We start from the raw sequence: 18,941 nt of genomic DNA, 5'->3' as shown, positions 1-18,941 counted from the left end.
ACCCCTTTTAAAAATCGGTGTAACATTTGCTACTTTCCAGTCTTCTGGTTGTGGTGGCTGATTTTAGTGATAAATTACATGTGCTGATTAGTAGATCAACAATCACACATTGAGTTTTCTAAGGGCTCTCAGAGTATGCTATCAGGACCTATAGGCATATTGGTTTTTAATTTCCCCAATAGGTCTAGAACTTCATCTCTCACCATCAGTGAAACCTTGATAGACAGAACAGAATGGCTACATAATGTAGAAGTATGTGAGCATGACAAAACATGTATTAGATGGTTGTTGTGGGTTTTCCTGTCACCAAAAGACAGAGATCTCTCAGTGTTACTGGGACACTGAGAGATCTCTGTCTTTTGGTGCTACACCTCTGAAGATGCCAGCCACAGCTGCTGGCGAAACATCAGGAACTACAATGCCAAGACCACGGCAATACAGCCCGGAAAACCCACAACAACCATCGTTCTCCAGCCATGAAAGCCTTCGACAATATATAAAACATGAATTAGCTTCCACCAATATTCCTCAAATGGACATCTGGACAGACATTGCTGCGTTTTGCTTTAGAGCTTTCTTGTAAATGATGCCAAATATTTTTAAAGTAAATTTAATTTAGGCATGTTTACCCTACTTTTCTCCCCTATGGGAGTCAAAGCAGCTTACAGTAATACCAAAATACTATTAAATGAATTCACAATTTAAACAGTGAAAAATGCTATTTAAATAAACAGAACCAGCCAAAATCCACTAATGAAAGACTGAGCTGGTCCTGGATAGACTGGGCTGGCTCGCTCAGGGCTAGTCTCCATGCCAGAAGCTTTTGGCCATGCTCAAGCTTATGCACACAGGTGCTGGTTTCTGAAGCTCCGTACCCTGAGTGGTGCTTGGTCTCCGATCCTTGGCTAAAGATCGCAACAAGAGGCTGAGCAGCTGCTCCCCCTCAGCACCAGCTGAATCTCTCTCTCCCTCTGGCAGCCAAACCTGTTCCAAAACACGAGCCCCAGAGACTAAAAGGGTCTGAAAATGCCCTTTCTCACATCTTAAGCAGCTTTCAAGCCAATTAAAATTTTTATCTCAGTGAATACTTAATTGTGCTTTCATTTCTGCTTGTTTTCTCTAATTGACATTAAAAAACAGAGATATTATAATGGTCTGAAGCAGTAGTGCATTCCATAACAGATGAGAAACAGAAAGCCCTCAAAATTGATTTGTTCCAGAACACATTTTTAAAAATGTTCTCTTCAAACTGTAATCACAATGAAACGATATTACACCCAGTGAAATGTAGGGCCAAAAGTCTAATAGAAGAGAATTTGCATGTTCACAGCTTTCATAATCTATGTAACCTGTAAAATGAGTCTCATTATAACATACCAGTTCGTTAGAATATTCAGCATTTATTGAGTTGCAGGGCCTCCAAAGGTGAACACACTGAATCAGAAGAGACAAATGACTGCTTTTCTTCAAACTTGTGCTGATTATAAATTATGGAATACATTTACACATATTAAATATTCAGGGGCGGATTAGGAAGTTAAAATGTACTGGGAGAAAATGAGCTGAGCAGCCCCTGCAGCATTCGCCTGTATCACTGGGGCTCAGCCTGGCTTGTTCTTGGCCACTAGGGTTCATTTGGGGTAGCAGCCCACTACTAACTTTCCCAGTAAGTTAAAGGGCTGAACTAATTATATAAATATTTAGATAAAGATCCCCCCCACCCCCCCCCCACAGTGCCTAATGTACTATTGGCATGAAATTAGTATAACTTCTACTTCAGCAGTGCGTTCTTAAGTTTTTGATGCTGTAACCCTTTGAGCTAACTATCAAAACCATAATTACTTCTTATTAGAGATGGGCACGAACAGCAATACGAACAAAAAAAAGCCACGAACAGCCCAATCTGCTGTTTGAGAACAAGCTGTTCGTGAGGCCCCATTCTAAATGAACAGGTGGTCGTTGCAAGCCTCATTTGTTGCTGTTTGTCAAGCCAGACAGTCTGGCACCTGCATTCAATTCCCTTGGCAACTTAAGCAGGGATTGTCTGAACTTTGTCTGAACTGCTGTTGCCCTGGAAACCCCAATCTAAGCTCAATTTAGCTTGATAGGCAGGTCTTCCTTTCAAGTGTGGAGCTCCAAATTTGTTACAACAAGGGAGAAAAGACCGGGGGAGGGGGCCTCCCAGCTCTGGCTTTGCAGACAGTGCAGAGGGAGAGACAGCTGCTGTTGGCATTTTGATAGAGAGAGTGCATTGGAGCTTGAATTTTCTTTGTGTGTGGTGGGATAGGGATCTACCCCTTCAGGTTCCAGGGCTGCTGCCAGGCTCTGGACCAAGCTATTATTTATTATTGGTACCTTTCCTGCTGCCTGCTCAGGTAAGGTTTCTGGGAGTGGTGCGGTAGGGATCTACCCCTTCAAGTTCCAGGGCTGCTACCAGGCTCTGGGGCCAAGCTAATATTTATTATTGGTACCTTTCCTGGTGCCTGCTCAGGCAGTTTTCGGGAGTGGTGCAGTAGGGATCTTGACCAAACTTGGATGATGGCTGGAGGAGAGCCTGCTGACCCCCACGAACATCCAACCACAAACATGCTCGTAAACAGGTTGTGTTTGTGAGTCCCTGTTCGTGGATGGCAACGAACAACTAATATCATGTTCATTTTTTTTCTGTTCGTGCCCATCTCTACTTCTTACCTTTTGGAAATGGCAAACATGAAACAATTACTTTGGGAAAGATTAATAAAACTATATTCTGTTTGCATCATTTGTTTAATTCACTGGTTAAGAAAAATACGGCATTCACTTTTCTCAACTAAATTGCATAATTATTATGATCTAACATATGATAATGCAGATGAAGGTATCAGATTGTATAGGCCATGGTAGAACATCTGCTCTGCAGCAGAAGGTATCCAGTTCAGTCCCTGGCATCTCCATCTAAAAGGATCAGCAACAGCTGATGTGAAGGACTTCTGCCTGAGACCCTGAAGAACTGCTGCCACTCATATTAGGCATATTTACCTTTATGAATCCATGGCCTGACTGAGTAGTCCTGTTCATAAATTACACTGAACACATGTAAAATCCATGAACAGCACATATTTGATTTTCTTTTAAATATATTACATTCTATGTACGCACAGCTGAATGTGTGATTTCAAACCCATATTTCTCCAGATACTGGTCCTCTGTTTCATTTATAAGTGAATGTGTATTGGCTCTTTGTCATGATACCCTCATATTTGATGACTAGCAACAAAGCCTGTTGTGGGAAAAAATACAACGGGCTCTAGAAAAGGGAGGGCAGGCAGACAGGCATTCACTCCTCCTCCATCACTGATTCCAGCTGGTGAAGGGGGGGCATTGTCATCTGCTCCACACCTGATCTGCCTGATCTTGGCCATGTGAAGGGGTGATGGGCTTTGCTACCTCCTCCATGCCTATTCCATGCCGGGTAAAGGGGAGGGCATTGACTCCTATTTTGCGCCTGACTACTGCTCGGTGAAGGGGGGGCAGGCATTGCCGCCTGCTCTGAGCCTGATCCCAGCTGGGTGAAGGGTGGTGGGCATTGCCACCTGCTTCCCGCTGGGTGGAGGGAGGAACAGGCATTGCCTCCTGCTCTGCACCTGCTGCTGGCAGGTGAAGGTGGGTGGTGGGCTTTACTACCTGCTCTGCTCCTGATTCCGACAGGTTGAAGGGGGGGCAGGCATTGCTGCATGCTTGGCTCCTGACTCCGGCAGGGTGAAGACAGGGTGGGCATTGCTGCCTGCTCAGTGGCTTATTCCAGTAGGATGAAGAGGGTGGGCATTGCCATCTGCTCTGCTCCTTATCCCAGCTGGGTGAAGGGAAGAAGGGCATTGCCTCCTGCTCTGCGTCTGATTCCAGCCAAGTGAAGGTGTGTGGTGGGCATTGCCACCTGCTCCACTCCTTTTTTTTTCATCATTTTTTTTTTCTAATATAGAAAACTACAAAAAACTACAAAAATATAAAGGAAAAAAGGGGACTGGGGAAAAGGGAAGAGCAACATGTAAACAGAAAACACACACTACATCTACATGTCTTGTATTCCCTTCATACTGCAATTTTTCTTTAAAGTTAACTTTCTAATATGCTATCAGATTGGTAGATCTTATAAAATACACACTACGTTCAGGATCAGATCTTCTTCTCCCCCCCCTGCGTCTCGGTCTCAGTTCTCTCTGCGCAGCTACAATAGCTGCGCTCGTTCCCTCCTCCCCCCCACTCTCCCCTTCAGACTTTGGACTTTCTTCTTGCTGAAACTCCTGATGGTTAAACAAAAAGTCTCTCAGCTGTACTTCCGATGTTATCTTGTAGGTTTGATCCTTGTATCTGAATCAGATGCCTTCCGGAAACAACCATTTGTATTTTACTTCACATTTCCTCAGGAAAGCCGCAAGTCTTTTATATTTAAATCTTCTTTTACGAGCCAAAAATGGAATGTCCTTCAATATCTTAACCTTATTGCCCAGATAGTCCAAGTCCACATTATACGAATTATATAAGATGGTGTCCCGAGTCTTCTTAGATGAAAAGTCAATAATAATCTTGCGAGGCAGCTGACGCTTCATTGCATATTTTGAAGATGTCCGACGGACTTCCAAAATATCGCTTTTTAACTCTTCTTTAGTTGCCTTTGCGAATGACGCCAAAAGTTCCGACACCAAATCTTTTAAATTTTCACTTTGCTCCTCTTTTACATTCTGAAGACGCAGTACCGTTTGGGCACAGTCCACTTGTAATCCTATTATTTGATTCTCCAAGAGCTTCACTTCTTTACTTGTTGCTTTCACGAGTACTACGTTTTCGTGTGCAGACTGCTCTGCTCCAGACGCTGTTTCTTTAATGGTTTTCACTTCGCTTTCCACTGAATCAACCTTTTGCCCCATTTCATTTAACTTCGCTACAAAGGGCTGCATAGCTTCAAAGACCGCTCGTCTGACCATCTCTTCCAGGGTTTCCCCCTTCCCCTGTAACATTGCCATCACCGATTTACTCATCGCAGGGCTCTGCTTTTTCGTCGCCATCTTAGGGGGGGGCAGCTAAATTCCGAAACTCCGTGAAGGGGAAGAAATCCGCGCCTTCTTAGCTTCAACTCCCACCAATCCTTCGCATACGCTTAGAAATCAGACGGGATTCGCTTACTTACAGGTTTTCACCTTAAATCTGCTTATTGCTGTTCTCCATGGCCCGGCGGCACGCAATGTGCTGCGTAAGTCTGCCGGCCTCAGTTGGAGCAAACGGGCAATTTACTCCCTGCATTGCTTTCAGGGGGTTCTTCCCGCCGTGCTCCGGACCCTGACCCCCTCACTGGGAGTCCTGGGGGTTAACCCTCACAGGTCAACCGCCCGATCAGGCTGCTTGGACGTTTCCTCCCAGACCTGCGGAGAGGAGCGTCCGACATGGCCGGGAAAATGAAACCGAATCCCCACCTGCTCCACTCCTGATCCCAAATAGGTGATGGTGAGGGGTGGGCATTGCCATTTGCTCCACCACTATTACCAACTGGGTTAAGGCCGAGGAGGGCATTGCCACCTGCTCTACTCCTGATCCTGACCTGGGCTTCCCACCATGGCATGTTTTCTGGAGGGACTCGGTGCCTTGCCTAGGCTTCCCTCCATGGCAGCACCCTCCAGTGGGGCACCAGGGTATAAAGTGAGTTGTTGGAAATACGCTTACTCAATTATATAGTAAGTTTCTTCCTCCACTGAAGAAAAGGTCTCACAATCCATGCATTCATCACACAGTGTCCCAGAACAGGAAAGAATCCATGATGAACTGTGTCATGGAATGTAAGTGCTGAATAATATAATCAGCAAATGGACATTTCTCTTTGATTCCTTAAGAAGCATTGTTTATTCTGTAAACATGAAGGCATCATCAGTGTGAACTATATGATGGTAGTGCTGGAACTTGTGAAGGAAGCTGGCAACCTTGCACCATTTTCTTTATGGTGAGAGATGTTCAGCTGATTGATCTCTGTGAGAAAAATATGTGGGGTAGGTCTGCTTTACAACAAATGTATGGTTTGTCATCTTTTCTCAATACTTGGAATGCTAATATTTTGTTCCTGGGTGAGTGTGAATCTTTCCTAGCTAGAAAAGCCTCTGTTTTTGCAATTGCAGTGGTTGCACAAGTGTTATTGGCATCCACTGGACAGATGAACTACTGTATCATTCAGAACCCATTCAAAAGTGTCCTGCTAAATTCAGTGGGACTTAATTGTAAGTTAGAGTACATAGGATGGCAGGCTAAGGCATTTTAATAGGTGCAGTGGAAGATTGTGGCACAGCACAGCGAATCTTGAGATATTTATTTATTTACTTTATTTAGCTTGGTCGTTCAGATCCTAGTCCAACTTCTACACCACACTGGCTCAGAATGCAGCGCTGCCCATATCAACAAAATGGGACATCAGGGTATTTTATGCTAAAATATCTCGGCTGCAACCCTAGAAATGTTACTATGCAAATTTTAAGCTTTATAAATAAAAGCATATCAGATTTTAATTTGAGAGATCAGCTTTATTGGTTCAGCATTTCTAATTCCAGACACCCAGTTATGAAAGTTATTTCTGCCTTCTGTAATACTCTATCAGCCCATATGCCTTTCAGGAATCAGTTTGCAGAGATGGCAAGTGCATTCTGGGTGACAATAGCTTCCTTTACTCAGAACTCTTATTATGCTTCTGAAAGGACATGATACTTTGAACTAATGCAGTATCCAAGTGGTTGCATTGAAAGCCATCATTTTAACAATTCCATACGAATCTTTATTTCCATGTAAACTAAATGTAAAATGCAGAGTTTTTGCAGTGATGTCTTGGGCTAAACGGATTACAGTGGGAAGAAAAAAATGAGTTATATGCAGAGAAAATACTGCAAAAGATTACACAGTGTTTAGACTCTCTTGATTTGCACAGAGTTAATACAACAATGCAATACAAATCAATCACCCTTTAAGCACCAGGGCAATGTAAGCTGGTTCATGTTGTGCAACCTGTAGGCTGCTGCCTGTATAAATTAAGGTCTTACATGAAACGAAGAGTATTTTAGAAGGGATTCATAGAATGTAATCAATGAGGCCGTTCATAGAATGGTTATGCATTCTGAACAATGGTTTTCCATAAAGCATACAAGATAAAAAAGAGGGTAGGAAATATGCTTTCAATTATGGAATCTCAGTTAATTCTTGTCCAAATTCTATTGCAATTTAACAGCACACAGATGACTGAAATGGCCTTTGTAATTTAGTAGGACAAAACAATTAAGCTAGACAATGTACATTTGGTGATAATTTAGCAGGGGAACTGCCCCATTTGTCCACAAACAAAATGGCAGGAAGTGTGGTGGCCACAGCCTTGACAGTGATACAGACAATTTTTGGAGCAGATATCATTTGAAGATGTGGCAATTTTAAATATCAGACAACAGGACATTTTTAAGATGTGCAGCCTGGCACAAAGTGCACAGTTCCAAAAGAAAATTGGTACAGTTCAAAAATCCAGCTTTTCTGCATTGTGTGTGTAAAAACTGCTGTCACAGGCAACATTGTGATCCCTGCTGGGGGTTTCAAGGCAAGAGACATTCAGAGGTGGTTTGCCATTGCTACCTCTGCTTAGCAACCCTGGACTTCTGTTGTAGACTCTCATCCAAGTACTAACCAGAGCTGCTTAGCTTCCAAGTTCTGATGAGATTGGGCTAGCCTGGGCCTTTAGCGCTACTGATGTCAAATTCCCACTTCTGAGGATGTTCTTCCATTCTTTGTAGGCTTCTAAATATCCTGACGTGTGTTTCTAAGCAACAAAGCATGTGTACACACACTAAGAAAATGCACAGGTGTGTTGATGTGGCACATGCTATGCAAATGAAACACAATCACATTCTACCATAACAGTTTCAAATTTTCTTAAAAAAAAAAAACCTGGCTTGGCCTACCATTTGTGCTTGAGAAAATTTCTACACTGCATGAAAGTAGTAAGGATTAGGGGTGTGCAATTCAGTAATCTGATTTCCGAAAAAATACCGAAACAAACCTGTTTCGGTATGTTTCAGTATTACTGAAACATTTCTTGATTACCGAAACGTTTTGGTAAGACCAAAATGTTTCGGTAAGACCGAAACAGCGATTACCTAAACATTTTGGTATGTTTCGGTAATCGTTTCAGTATTCAAGAATCGCCATTTTGTTTTTGCTAGGCGTTTGCTTTGTAAGCGTCTAGCAAAATCCTGCTGGAAGCTACAGCTTCCTGAAGGTTCTTAGAAGAGTGGAGGGGGGGAGAAGGAGTGAGTGACTCACTCCTTCTTTCACCCCTCACCCCTTTTGCAAAGGAGGGAATCCTCTTGCTTTGCAATTTGCAAATGCAAGCTGTATTGCTAGCATTGCACTTTGTATTTGCAAAGCAATGGAAGCAAGCAGATTCCCGCCAAAATTACCAGGTAGGGGAGGGGGAGCAGAAAGGAGTGATACTGTAGGAGTGTGTGGGGGGGTAAGGCAAGGGAGGGGGGACTTAGGAGTCACCAATCCCACTGCTACATCCTTCTTCCAGCCAATAGATTCGAATCTTTGGCAGAGGCTGTAGCAGGGGATTTAAATTTGTGGCAGGGACTGGGTCAGCCTCTGTTGCTGCTGACTGAGAGAGGAGAGAGACTGCCTTCGTGGACTTCTTCTGGACTGCACCTGGTGGACATCTGCCTAGACTTCTGCCTGTGGAGGATCAACTGTGCTGGACATCATCAGGAGAGGAGGACTGGTAGGATTTTTTTTTTCTTTAGGGGAATGATGGGAGGAAGGGATGGTGCAGATTTTGTTTAAATTTATTGATGCTGGGCCAATTTGCTGGCCTCTGCTAAAAAATGTTTTAGTTTAGTCATGATTTCTTATGGCTTGGCCTGGGGGACATTTTCAGGTTGATCAAAAGGATAATTTGGGGGGGGGGGGTTCAACACTGCTTGTGCTTGCTTGATTTAATGCTTCCTGTGTTTTAACTGTCTGGCTTGGCTCTTCCCTGTGTTTCATTGGACCTGCAGGCCTGCTCTGCAGGGTGGGCTTTTGTTTTTCCCATGGCTTGGCCTACCATTTGTGCTTGAGAAACAGGATTATTGCCTTGATTTAATGCTTCCTGTGTTTTAAACGTGTGGCCTGGCTCTTCCCTGTGCTTCATTGGGCCTGCAGGCCTGCTCTGCAGGGTGGGCTTTTGTTTTTCCCAAGGCTTGGCCTACCATTTATGCTTGAGAAACAGGATTATTGCCTTGATTTAATGCTTCCTGTGTTTTAAACGTGTGGCCTGGCTCTTCCCTGTGCTTCATTGGGCCTGCAGGCCTGCTCTGCAGGGTGGGCCTTTGTTTTTCCCATGGCTTGGCCTACCATTTATGCTTGAGAAACAGGATTATTGCCTTGATTTAATGCTTCCTGTGTTTTAAATGTCTGGCCTGGCTCTTCCCTGTGCTTCATTGGGCCTGCAGGCCTGCTCTGCAGGGTGGGCTTTTGTTTTTCCCATGGCTTGGCCTACCATTTATGCTTGAGAAACAGGATTATTGCCTTGATTTAATGCTTCCTGTGTTTTAAATGTCTGCCCTGGCTCTTCCTTGTGTTTCATTGGGCCTGCAGGCCTGCTCTGCAGGGTGGGCTTTTGTTTTCCCCATGGCTTGGCCTACCATTTGTGCTTGAGGAACAGGATTATTGCCTTGACTTAATGCTTCCTGTGTTTTAAATGTGTGGCCTGGCTCTTCCCTGTGCTTCATTGGGCCTGCAGGCCTGCTCTGCAGGGTGGGCTTTTGTTTTTCCCATGGCTTGGCCTACCATTTATGCTTGAGAAACAGGATTATTGTCTTGATTTAATGCTTCCTGTGTTTTAAATGTGTGTCCTGGCTCTTCCCTGTGCTTCATTGGGCCTGCAGGCCTGCTCTGCAGGGTGGGCTTTTGTTTTTCCCATGGCTTGGCCTACCATTTATGCTTGAGAAACAGGATTATTGTCTTGATTTAATGCTTCCTGTGTTTTTAATATATATATATATATATATATATATATATATATTGGTATAGCTGTTAATAGGCTTCCCGTTAGTGCCCCCATAACTAGGGTTCCACTGCCCATCTCTGGCACCCGTGTTGGAGCCAGGCCGGCCCGGACATACTAGTCTTGTAAGTGTCAAAGGCTATCACTTATTATTGGGGTTTAGGGACAGCTCAATTCCGGAGGAATTCAGCTGTTTGGCAGGCTCAGGTTCCCCAACATAAATAGGGTTGTTTAAAAAGACATTGCATTTACCATCTCCAAGACAAGTTACAGAGCCACAAGAAGAACAGATTTAGAAGTAGGTAGATAGGTCTTGAAAACAAAGTTCACCTTTGTTTTCCCTTGATTACGGAATAGTCAGAGTAGCTTCCGCGAGGGGAAAGCATGGCAGAAAGGAAAGCAGAGAGGGGCCCCGGGGGAAAGGCCAGAGATAAATCTAGATGGGAAGAGGGGAGGGAGAGGGGGACTGCTGCGGCAGCCCCCCCATCTGAGCAGAGGAGGCCCTCCCCTGCGCTGCTGCTGTTCACCAGCCTGGCTTCTGGTGACAGGAAGAGGGTTCGCAAGGCTCTCTTTCCTGAGGCAGCTGCTGGAGGGCCAACCCCAACCCAGGTGTCTCAGGCAGGGGCTGGCACTGGGCAGGGGCCTGCTGCTGAGGTTCCTCCTCCTCCAGTGGTTGCGAGCCAGCTGCTGGAGGAGGGGCAGCATGTGGTGTCTCCTGGGATGGACGTGGGGCATGTGACTTTTCCATCCCTCACGATCACCCCAGGAACCCGGAGGATGTTGGAGGAACTGCCCGTGAGACCCCCCTCTGGGGCGGTCCACCCCAGTTTCCTCTGAGGCCAGCAGCAGGCATCTCACGGCTGTGCAGGAGGAGAGGGTGCAGGAGGACGAGGCAGAGACTGTGGTGGAAGAGCCCACATCTCTGCCCCTTCAGCCTCGTCCATCCCCACCTGCCTGGCCGAGAGTGGGACACGGTGTGTCAGGCCAGAGCACCTCACAGGAGGTGTCTCAGGGTGGGCCTGTGAGCGCTTCTCCTGTGAAGCGTGGGCAGCCCTTCACCTCCGAACTCTGGAAGCACTTCCAGACAACGGAGTACCCCCGAGTTGCCCAGTGCCTGCATTGTAGGCAGTGTGTCAGCCATGGCAGAGATGTGAACCATCTCTCCATGTCTGGGATGAGGACCCACATGAAGAGGTACCACCAGGCGGTGCTTCTTCGGGGGGAGAGTTCAAGTGGCACCACACGGCCACCAGCTAGCCAGAAGGAAGCAGGCTCCTCTGGTGCTCTCCCCCCAAGGGTTCCTGTAGGGCAGGGATGCCAAGCCTCTCTGCCGGAGATGCTTGGTAAGCAGGGTCCTAGTGTGCCCAGAGAGGGGATCCAGAGGGCGAGCCGGCACCTCACGCGCCACATCATCAATATGGTAGCTGTGGATGGGAGACTGTTCTCCATAGTTGAAGACTTCGGCTTCTCAGGGCTGCTCCAAGATTTCTTTCCCTGGTACGCCATCCCTGCTCGCACGACGTTGAGCAGATCGGTGTTGCCCTTGTTTTACAGGGCTGCCAGGGACCATGTGAAGGCACAGCTGTCCCGGGTTGCCGGGAGAACTGTGCACTTCACATCCGACATCTGGACCTGCCCAAGTGTGCAGCAAGTGTACCTGTCACTTACTGCTCACTGGTGGGAACCCGAGGCGGTTCTGGGTGGGGGGGAGGTGCCTACAGCTATCCAGGGAAGGATGGGAGATTGCCGGGCCGGCTACTGCAAGGCCCTGCTTCATGCCGAGGTTCTCGATGTGTCGTACATGGCGGAGAACATCGCTGCCACCCTGAGGAGATAGTTGGAAGAGTGGATAGGCCAGGGACCTGCCACCGTGAGATGCATGGTGACGGACGGTGGCAGCAACATGAGGGCAGCAGCGGATCTAGTGAGCCAAGAGCACATTTACTGTGCGGCCCACAAGCTTCACCTAGTGGTGAGAGATGCGCTTGGGGCGGGCTCCTCGAAGGAACCCCAGGATCCCCGCACTCGTGAATTCCAGTTACTGCTTCAGAAATGTCGGAGGCTCACGAGTCACTTCTCGTGCAGCGTGACAGCCACTCACGAACTGCACCAGAAGCAGGTCAGGACAGGCATGCCGGAGCACGCACTGATCGCTGACATCAGCACTCACTGGAACTCCACCTGTGCCATGCTTGAGCGCTTGGTGGAGCAGCAGGCCGCACTCCACGTGTGGCTCTCCGAGAGCCGCGGTGCGAGTCAGGTGGGTGAGTTCAGCCGGGAGGATTGGCTCATCTTCACCCAGACAGTGGAGGTCCTGAAGCCCTTCAAGGACTTCACTGTGGTGGTCTTGTCAGACATGGCGACCCTGGGTCTGGTCATTCCCCTGGTGCACACGCTGCAGAGGAATCTGGCCACCTTTTCAGGCCCAGATGCACCTCGTGCTGACATCGTTCCAGCGGTGCGCGTGCTGGGGAGAAGGCTGCAGCGTGGCATAGTTGCCAGGCTAACTCGTCTCACTCAGAACGAGTCATACATGTTGGCGACCATGTGTGACCCGCGCATTAAGGGCACTTTCACCGAGCGGGACGGGAACCTCACCCAAGCCAGAGACGCCCTCTGTACTTGGGTGAGGCGCAGGCAGGCCACGAGGGGACGCCTGTCACCGGAGGGGATGGGAGAGGGGCCCTTCCGTGCGGGTCCCTCTCATGCCCCCTCTGAGCGGGCTCCCCTCGCGGCCACCACCGGAGTGCTGATGGAGATGGAGATGCTCCGGTGGGCCCCCGGCCACTCTGGGATTGTGAGGAACGTGAGAGAGGATTCGGTGGAGACAGTGGTCAGGGACTACCTTGTGGAGCCCTGCGAGTTCCTCTCCACCGATCCGCTCAGCTACTGGGCCAAGAAGGAGTCGGTCTGGCCGGACCTTTCCCTCGAGGAGCAGCAGCTGCTCTCATGCCCTCTGACGAGTGTGGAGAGCAAGAGCGTCTTTTCACATGCGGGCGACATTGTCGGCCCACATCGCACTCGCCTTCTCCCATGGAGAGTCGAGCAGTTGACCTTTCTGAAGGTCAACTCTCGCCTCTTCGATTTCTCAGGACTGGACTTCCAGAGTGACTGAGGTGAGCCCAACTTGTGGCCTGCATCCTCTGCGAGTCCAATCCTTTGGAATTGCGCTCTCCCCTGCATAAACCCCTGTATATGCAGTTAAAACCGGCCAGTAGAGGGAGGGTGGTTAGGAACCAGCGGCAAAGGGAATCCACCCAGCAATTTGAATGCGTCCCCAAAGGGAATTTAAAGCATCTCCCAGTACTGAGACAGACCCTGTGGGACCAAATTTATTCTGAAAAATAATGCCCCAGAAACATGGATCGCCGCTGGAGGGAGAAATAGGTTAGTTAGAGATTGCTTAGGTGGGGATTAGGGAATGGGATGCTCATGTGCAGTGTAAAAATATTAGATGCAGTTTGAATGTTTAAAATGTTTTTTCAAAGTTGAAATGTTAAAAAAAAGAAGAAGTTGAAATGTTACTGTTGGGTTTACTTGGGGGGGGAAGTTGGGGGAGAGTTGGGGATGGGCACCAGCTGATGATGATGTCTCACAGATGTTTCCAGGTAGATGCTGAGGCTGGTGTGTGTGTGTGTGGGGGACCTCTGCAACACTGCTCCGGAAATACCACTGTGTAGTGCCCATGGCATTGCCTGGTCCAGCTTTGTGTGGCTGAACTGAAAGCATAGCCGCAGGAAATGACATTGGTTCTGCTGGACCTTGTTGCAATAGTTTCCCCCTATTAAGTTTGGTTATAGAGGGATGGGAGATGGGCTCATGCGCAAAGAAATAAAGATATTTTGAAAGGAACAATGTCTGTGTGTGGTTTTTGTTATTCTTGAGGAGGTGTAGAGGGGTTAAGCGAATAAGTTGTTTTTCTCAGGATTTGTGTTGTGCCACTTAATGTGAAGTGAGTTGTGTTATTTTCTGACTAAGACAATGCTGTCATGCCTGTTGGTGTGCCTTGGTGTGCCCTGCCACTGTGTAACCTAAATCTGTTCAAGAAATAAAGTGTTTTTGACAGGAATTGTGTTTTTGGTGATTCTCAGATCCGAAATGAGTTGTGTTACTTTTGTCTGGTGAAATGCTTTCATGCCCTTTTGTGCCCTCCCGCTATGTAACCCTCATCTTTTCCATAATTAAACTGTTTATAGCAGTTATTGTGTTTTGGGTGATTGTCAGATATTGAGTTGTGTTATTTTTGTGTGATGAACTGCTATCATGCCCTTTTGTGCCCTACAGCTGTGTAAATCAAAGCTGTGCAAGAAATAAAGTGTTTTTGAAAGGTCTTGAGGTTTTGGTGATGCTCTGATTTGAAGTTAGTTGTTTGAAATCTGTGTAGAATTCTGTGTCTAATGCTTTTTTCATGCCCTGTTGTGCCGTCCTACTGTGTAATCTAAAGCAGCTCCAGAAATTGTTTGTAACAGTGTATTTTTTTTTAAGATTATTGGATGTGAAGTGAATTGTGTTATCCATTTGTGTGGGGCACTGCTAATGTGATGTGACATGATGCTTTGCCCAGTTGTACTTTGCAAGTGAGAAAATAAATTTTTTGAAACTTGATTCCTTGTGTGTGTTTTCATTTTCCATTCTTTGATGTGAGCGGTTGGTTCCCAGCATGGGGAACAATGGGGCAGGCTGGCCAGCCATTTCTGTAGGTGGTGGGGGTGTCAGGAGGAGGGTGTCTGTGTCAGGTGCTCTTTCACAGGGACAAGCTGGCACTCAGAAGTGCGCCCACCATTGTGGCACCCCTGGGCTGCGCAGAATTGCCCTGGAAAAGAGAGTTTACAAGTTCCCAGCACAGGGAACAAAGGGGGAAGGCTGGCCAGCCTGTTCCTGGGGTTATGGGTGTGGGGCTGCTGGGGGTGGATTTGGGTCTGTGAGGGGCTAATGTGGGGATTTGGGTCTGTGTGTGGCAGCTGGGGGGGAATTGGGTATGTGTGGATTTTGGGTAGGTGGTGGATTTTGGGGGCTGAGAGCACCTACTTTGGGAGGCCATGAAATGCCCCCCCAAGTGGGAGCAGGCTGAGCCTTGGTGGGGGGGTGGGAAGAAAGGTGGGAGAAGGGCCCCTAAGGGTTAGGCAAGACACCCCTGGCAAGACACCCCTGGCAAGACAAGCCTCTGTTATTTCCCAGCTGGAAATAGTGGAGAAAGGGGGGGGGAAGAGCACCTACTTTGGGAGGCCATGAAATGCCCCCCCCCAAGTGGGAGCAGGCTGAGCCTTGGTGGGGGGTGGGAGGAAAGGTGGGAGAAGGGCCCCTGAGGGTTGGGAGCATTTTGCATGCAAAATGCCACCCCTAGCAAGACAAGCCTGCCTCTTCATTTTTTACCCATAGGAAATAATGGAGATCAGCAGCAGCAAGCACAAAATAGGAGATTAGCAGCAGCAAGCAAAAACCTTTCCCTTTTTAGGCGAGGATAGGGGGACCTGGTTTGGGGGGCCATAACGTGGCCCCCCAAAGTCCAATCTGTCTGAAACTTGGGGGGTTGTTAGAGAGGAGTTAGAGGAAGGTCCCCACCAAGATTGGCTTGATTCAGTGGGAAAATGCCTCCCCCAGGCTTCCGGGAAGCCTGGGGAGGCTTTTTCCCATTGAAATGCATTACCAAAACAAGCCGAAATACCAAAATGACTACCAAATCGTGAATACCGAAACGGCTGTGCCTTTGCACACCCCTAGTAAGGATATGCATTAACTTAAAATTGTCATTCCAAATTGTCATACAGAAGAAGCAATTTATGGATTATGCCTCACAGTTCCCAGTGCGTTCAGACTATTCTGATGTGTATTTGCTCCCCTTTCTGTCTGGGAAGAGAACAAAAAATTGACTTCTCTGGGATTAGCAGTGCAATTCTGAGCCTTGAGCTGAAAGTGCTTAGGAAGTCAAATAAGTGTTGCTTCAGCATGTCTCAGACTTATGCTGGCATATCTTGAAGATATGCTGTGTCCCGATGCAGACTCACACTGGCAGCAGGCAAGGGATAACTCCCAAGTTGTCCAAGCAGGGCAGCACCCAGCTCCAAGGTTCAGGCACCAACTGGGCACACTCACGGCTTCAAGTCCAAAGGGGGATTCCAAAAACACATCCACAGGAACAGGCCAAGGTCAGGGACAAGAGAATCAGTTCCAAACAGCAGCAAGGTCAGTACTGAGCGGACTTGTTGCTTCCACGCAGCCACTCCCTCTTCGGCTGCTTTTAAGCCTCACAGTGCTCAGCTGCTTGTGCTGCATCATGCACCTGCCGGCTGTCTCAGTCCTGCTCCTGCGAGCACTCATCATCACTAATGATGCTGGGCCGGTGCTGTGCTGCTAGCCTGGCACTGCGCCTTCTGGCTTGGAGGGCTCTTCTAGTCCTCCTCTGGCAGTGCTCCTGAGGCTCTGGTGATGAAGGGGGAGAGCTGGCCTGCCCCTGGCTTTCTGTTGCCAGCCCAGGGCTGGGAAGCTGAGGAACCGATGTGCTGGGACCTGGCTGTGGATCAGTATCTGAGCCTTCAGAGCCTGCCTCCTCCTGCAGTGCCTCTGCCACTGGCTGTGGATCTGGGCCAGGTTCACCAGCTGCCTCTTCCTCAGAAGAGTCCTCTGAGTCTCTCTGCTCCACTGGGCCAGGTTGGTCCATGACATGCTGGCTGCCAACTGCCATGTTTGGGAGCTGGAGGAGACACACTTGTGTAATCACCATATTGGTGTAGAAACAGGTAGAGCTGGATGTGTGCCATGGCAGAGCTAGGCAGCTCCCTAAGTCCCTTCAGCCTGGAATGCACCCCCCCCCCCAAGAACTGCTGTACAATTATGTCAGCAAAAACTGCGTAGCCCATAGGCAGCCACGTAAACAGAAAGTCCAAGCAGCCATCCCAGAGCCCTCGTACCACTCACGAGCCTCACTAGAGCCTCAGGATACCAATGTCAGCCACAGCCAATTACAACCCTTCCTAGCAGCTGGGTACATGCCACATCCAACCACAGCCTCCTGGCATTATAAAAATCCAAGCCAGGACACCCACAGCTCAGATGACAGGGCATTCAGCAAGGCCCCTGCTGAGTATACTTAGACCACACAGTGCTGCACAGAGAGGGCACTTAGCACTACATCCAAGGAACAGAGCAAATGTTGTCATGGTGTTACTAACTAGACATGGGCACAAACAGCATTATGAACAGAAAAAAACAATGAACAGCCTAATCTGTTCTCAAACAAGCTGTTTGTGAGGCCCCATCCTAAACAAACAGGTGGTCGTTGCAAGCCTTGTTCGTTTCCTTCGGCAGCCTTTCGGCACGCTAGACAGTCTGGCACTTGCTGCAATCAATCCCCTTGGCAACTGGAGGCTGGGAGGGACTGAACTCTGTCTGAACTCCTCCTGGCTTTCCTTCTGGCTTTAACCCTTCAAAATACTTCCAGCAGAGAGTCTCGTTTTTGCCTCTGTGAAGAGAAAATGACAGCCAATGAGGAGACCCGTGGATCATGTCTTTCCTGGGATGCAATCTCTCTGAAACTTGGGGGTCTTCAGAGGACAGTGAGGACTATGTCCCCTGTAAATTTGATGGGTGTTGGACATTGGGGAGGTAAGTTTGTGGGGTGTTTAAAGGGCCCTGCCCCTTGCACGTGGTAGGAAAGTGCCCTTTAAACTGTCAGCTGGCAGGCGGCAAGGGGGAATCCCCCCCCCCCGTTGCCTGCCAGCTGATCATTTAAAGGGATCTTTAAAGGGCCAGGTAAGTGGGTTTGAGGGGAGGGGGGCTAAGTGTGGGGGGTTGGGGGTGGCGGTTATGGCCCCCACAAACAATGAACATGTCCGGGAACAGTTCATGTTCATCCATGTTCGTTGTTCATGGATGGCACTGAACGATGAACAGGGTGTTTGGGGTTTTTTTTCCATTCGTGCCCATGTCTATTACTAACACATCTCTGCTTAGAACCTGCCCAGGTACTTGGAGTTCAGCCTTGCACATTGCATTGGCTGAGAACCACGGGAGCCTGGTGTTTAAACTTACTTTCAGCCCTCACAGTAAACAAGGAACCTCCTTCCCTCCTGGTCTGAAATTTCTCTGTTGGTACAAGCTGCCTTCAGCAAAAGGAGTTCTTTTGATCTTGGCCACTTTTACAAGCCAGAAATATGCGTGTATACGTGTGTTTTGTGAGAGCCCGAGGAAGAGGCTTTGTCCTTCATCTTTTGAATCTCTCTGCCAGTCTTTTTCAGCACTGATGAAGCTAGTCAAAGTAACACAGTAGTTTTAAGCAACGTGAGTATGATTCTTCCCAAGCAGTCCTTAACCACACCTGCAAAGTGCCAAGATGTAAAAGAACTTTAATAAGTAAGTATATATCATAGAAAGCACAGATACTTGGGAACAATCAGTAGACAAGTAGAAATAAGGCAGAACACTTATAAAAGAATCAAGAGGTAAATTGCTAGCTAATCTTTACTTACTAATCTTTACTTTACTTTACATTGTGCTTTCTAGGAATGGGTCTAAGACAGAGCCTCTTGGCACAGCCTGACAGAGCCTGTCTTGACACACAACTGCTGTCCAGGCTAAGATATTTATGGAATTCCATGAGTCCTGGCAGTTCCTTCCCTGAGCCAACCAGAAGCTAGGATGTGGGTGCAAATTTTCCCTTGAAGCCAACTCTGTCTTGACCACTAAATGCAGAAGTCAGGATTAAAGGGGTTTAACCTGCCTAAGAGAAAACCAGTAAGTAATCTATCAAGACTACTCGACAGTTTGGTGAAACTAAAACTCAGATTCAGTTTCCTTTCCTAGAACTGGTCATCATATTATATCATATACCCTTTCTTACTTGCCCCATTCAAGCAGATAAACCTGGGTTATTCTAAAAGCACACTGATCTTTTTATAACAGGGGGACTTGA

The sequence above is a fragment of the Eublepharis macularius genome, chromosome 2 (assembly GCF_028583425.1).
Source record: "Eublepharis macularius isolate TG4126 chromosome 2, MPM_Emac_v1.0, whole genome shotgun sequence".
NCBI classification, from domain to species: domain Eukaryota; kingdom Metazoa; phylum Chordata; class Lepidosauria; order Squamata; family Eublepharidae; genus Eublepharis; species Eublepharis macularius.
Note: the sequence above shows the minus strand (reverse complement) of the source record.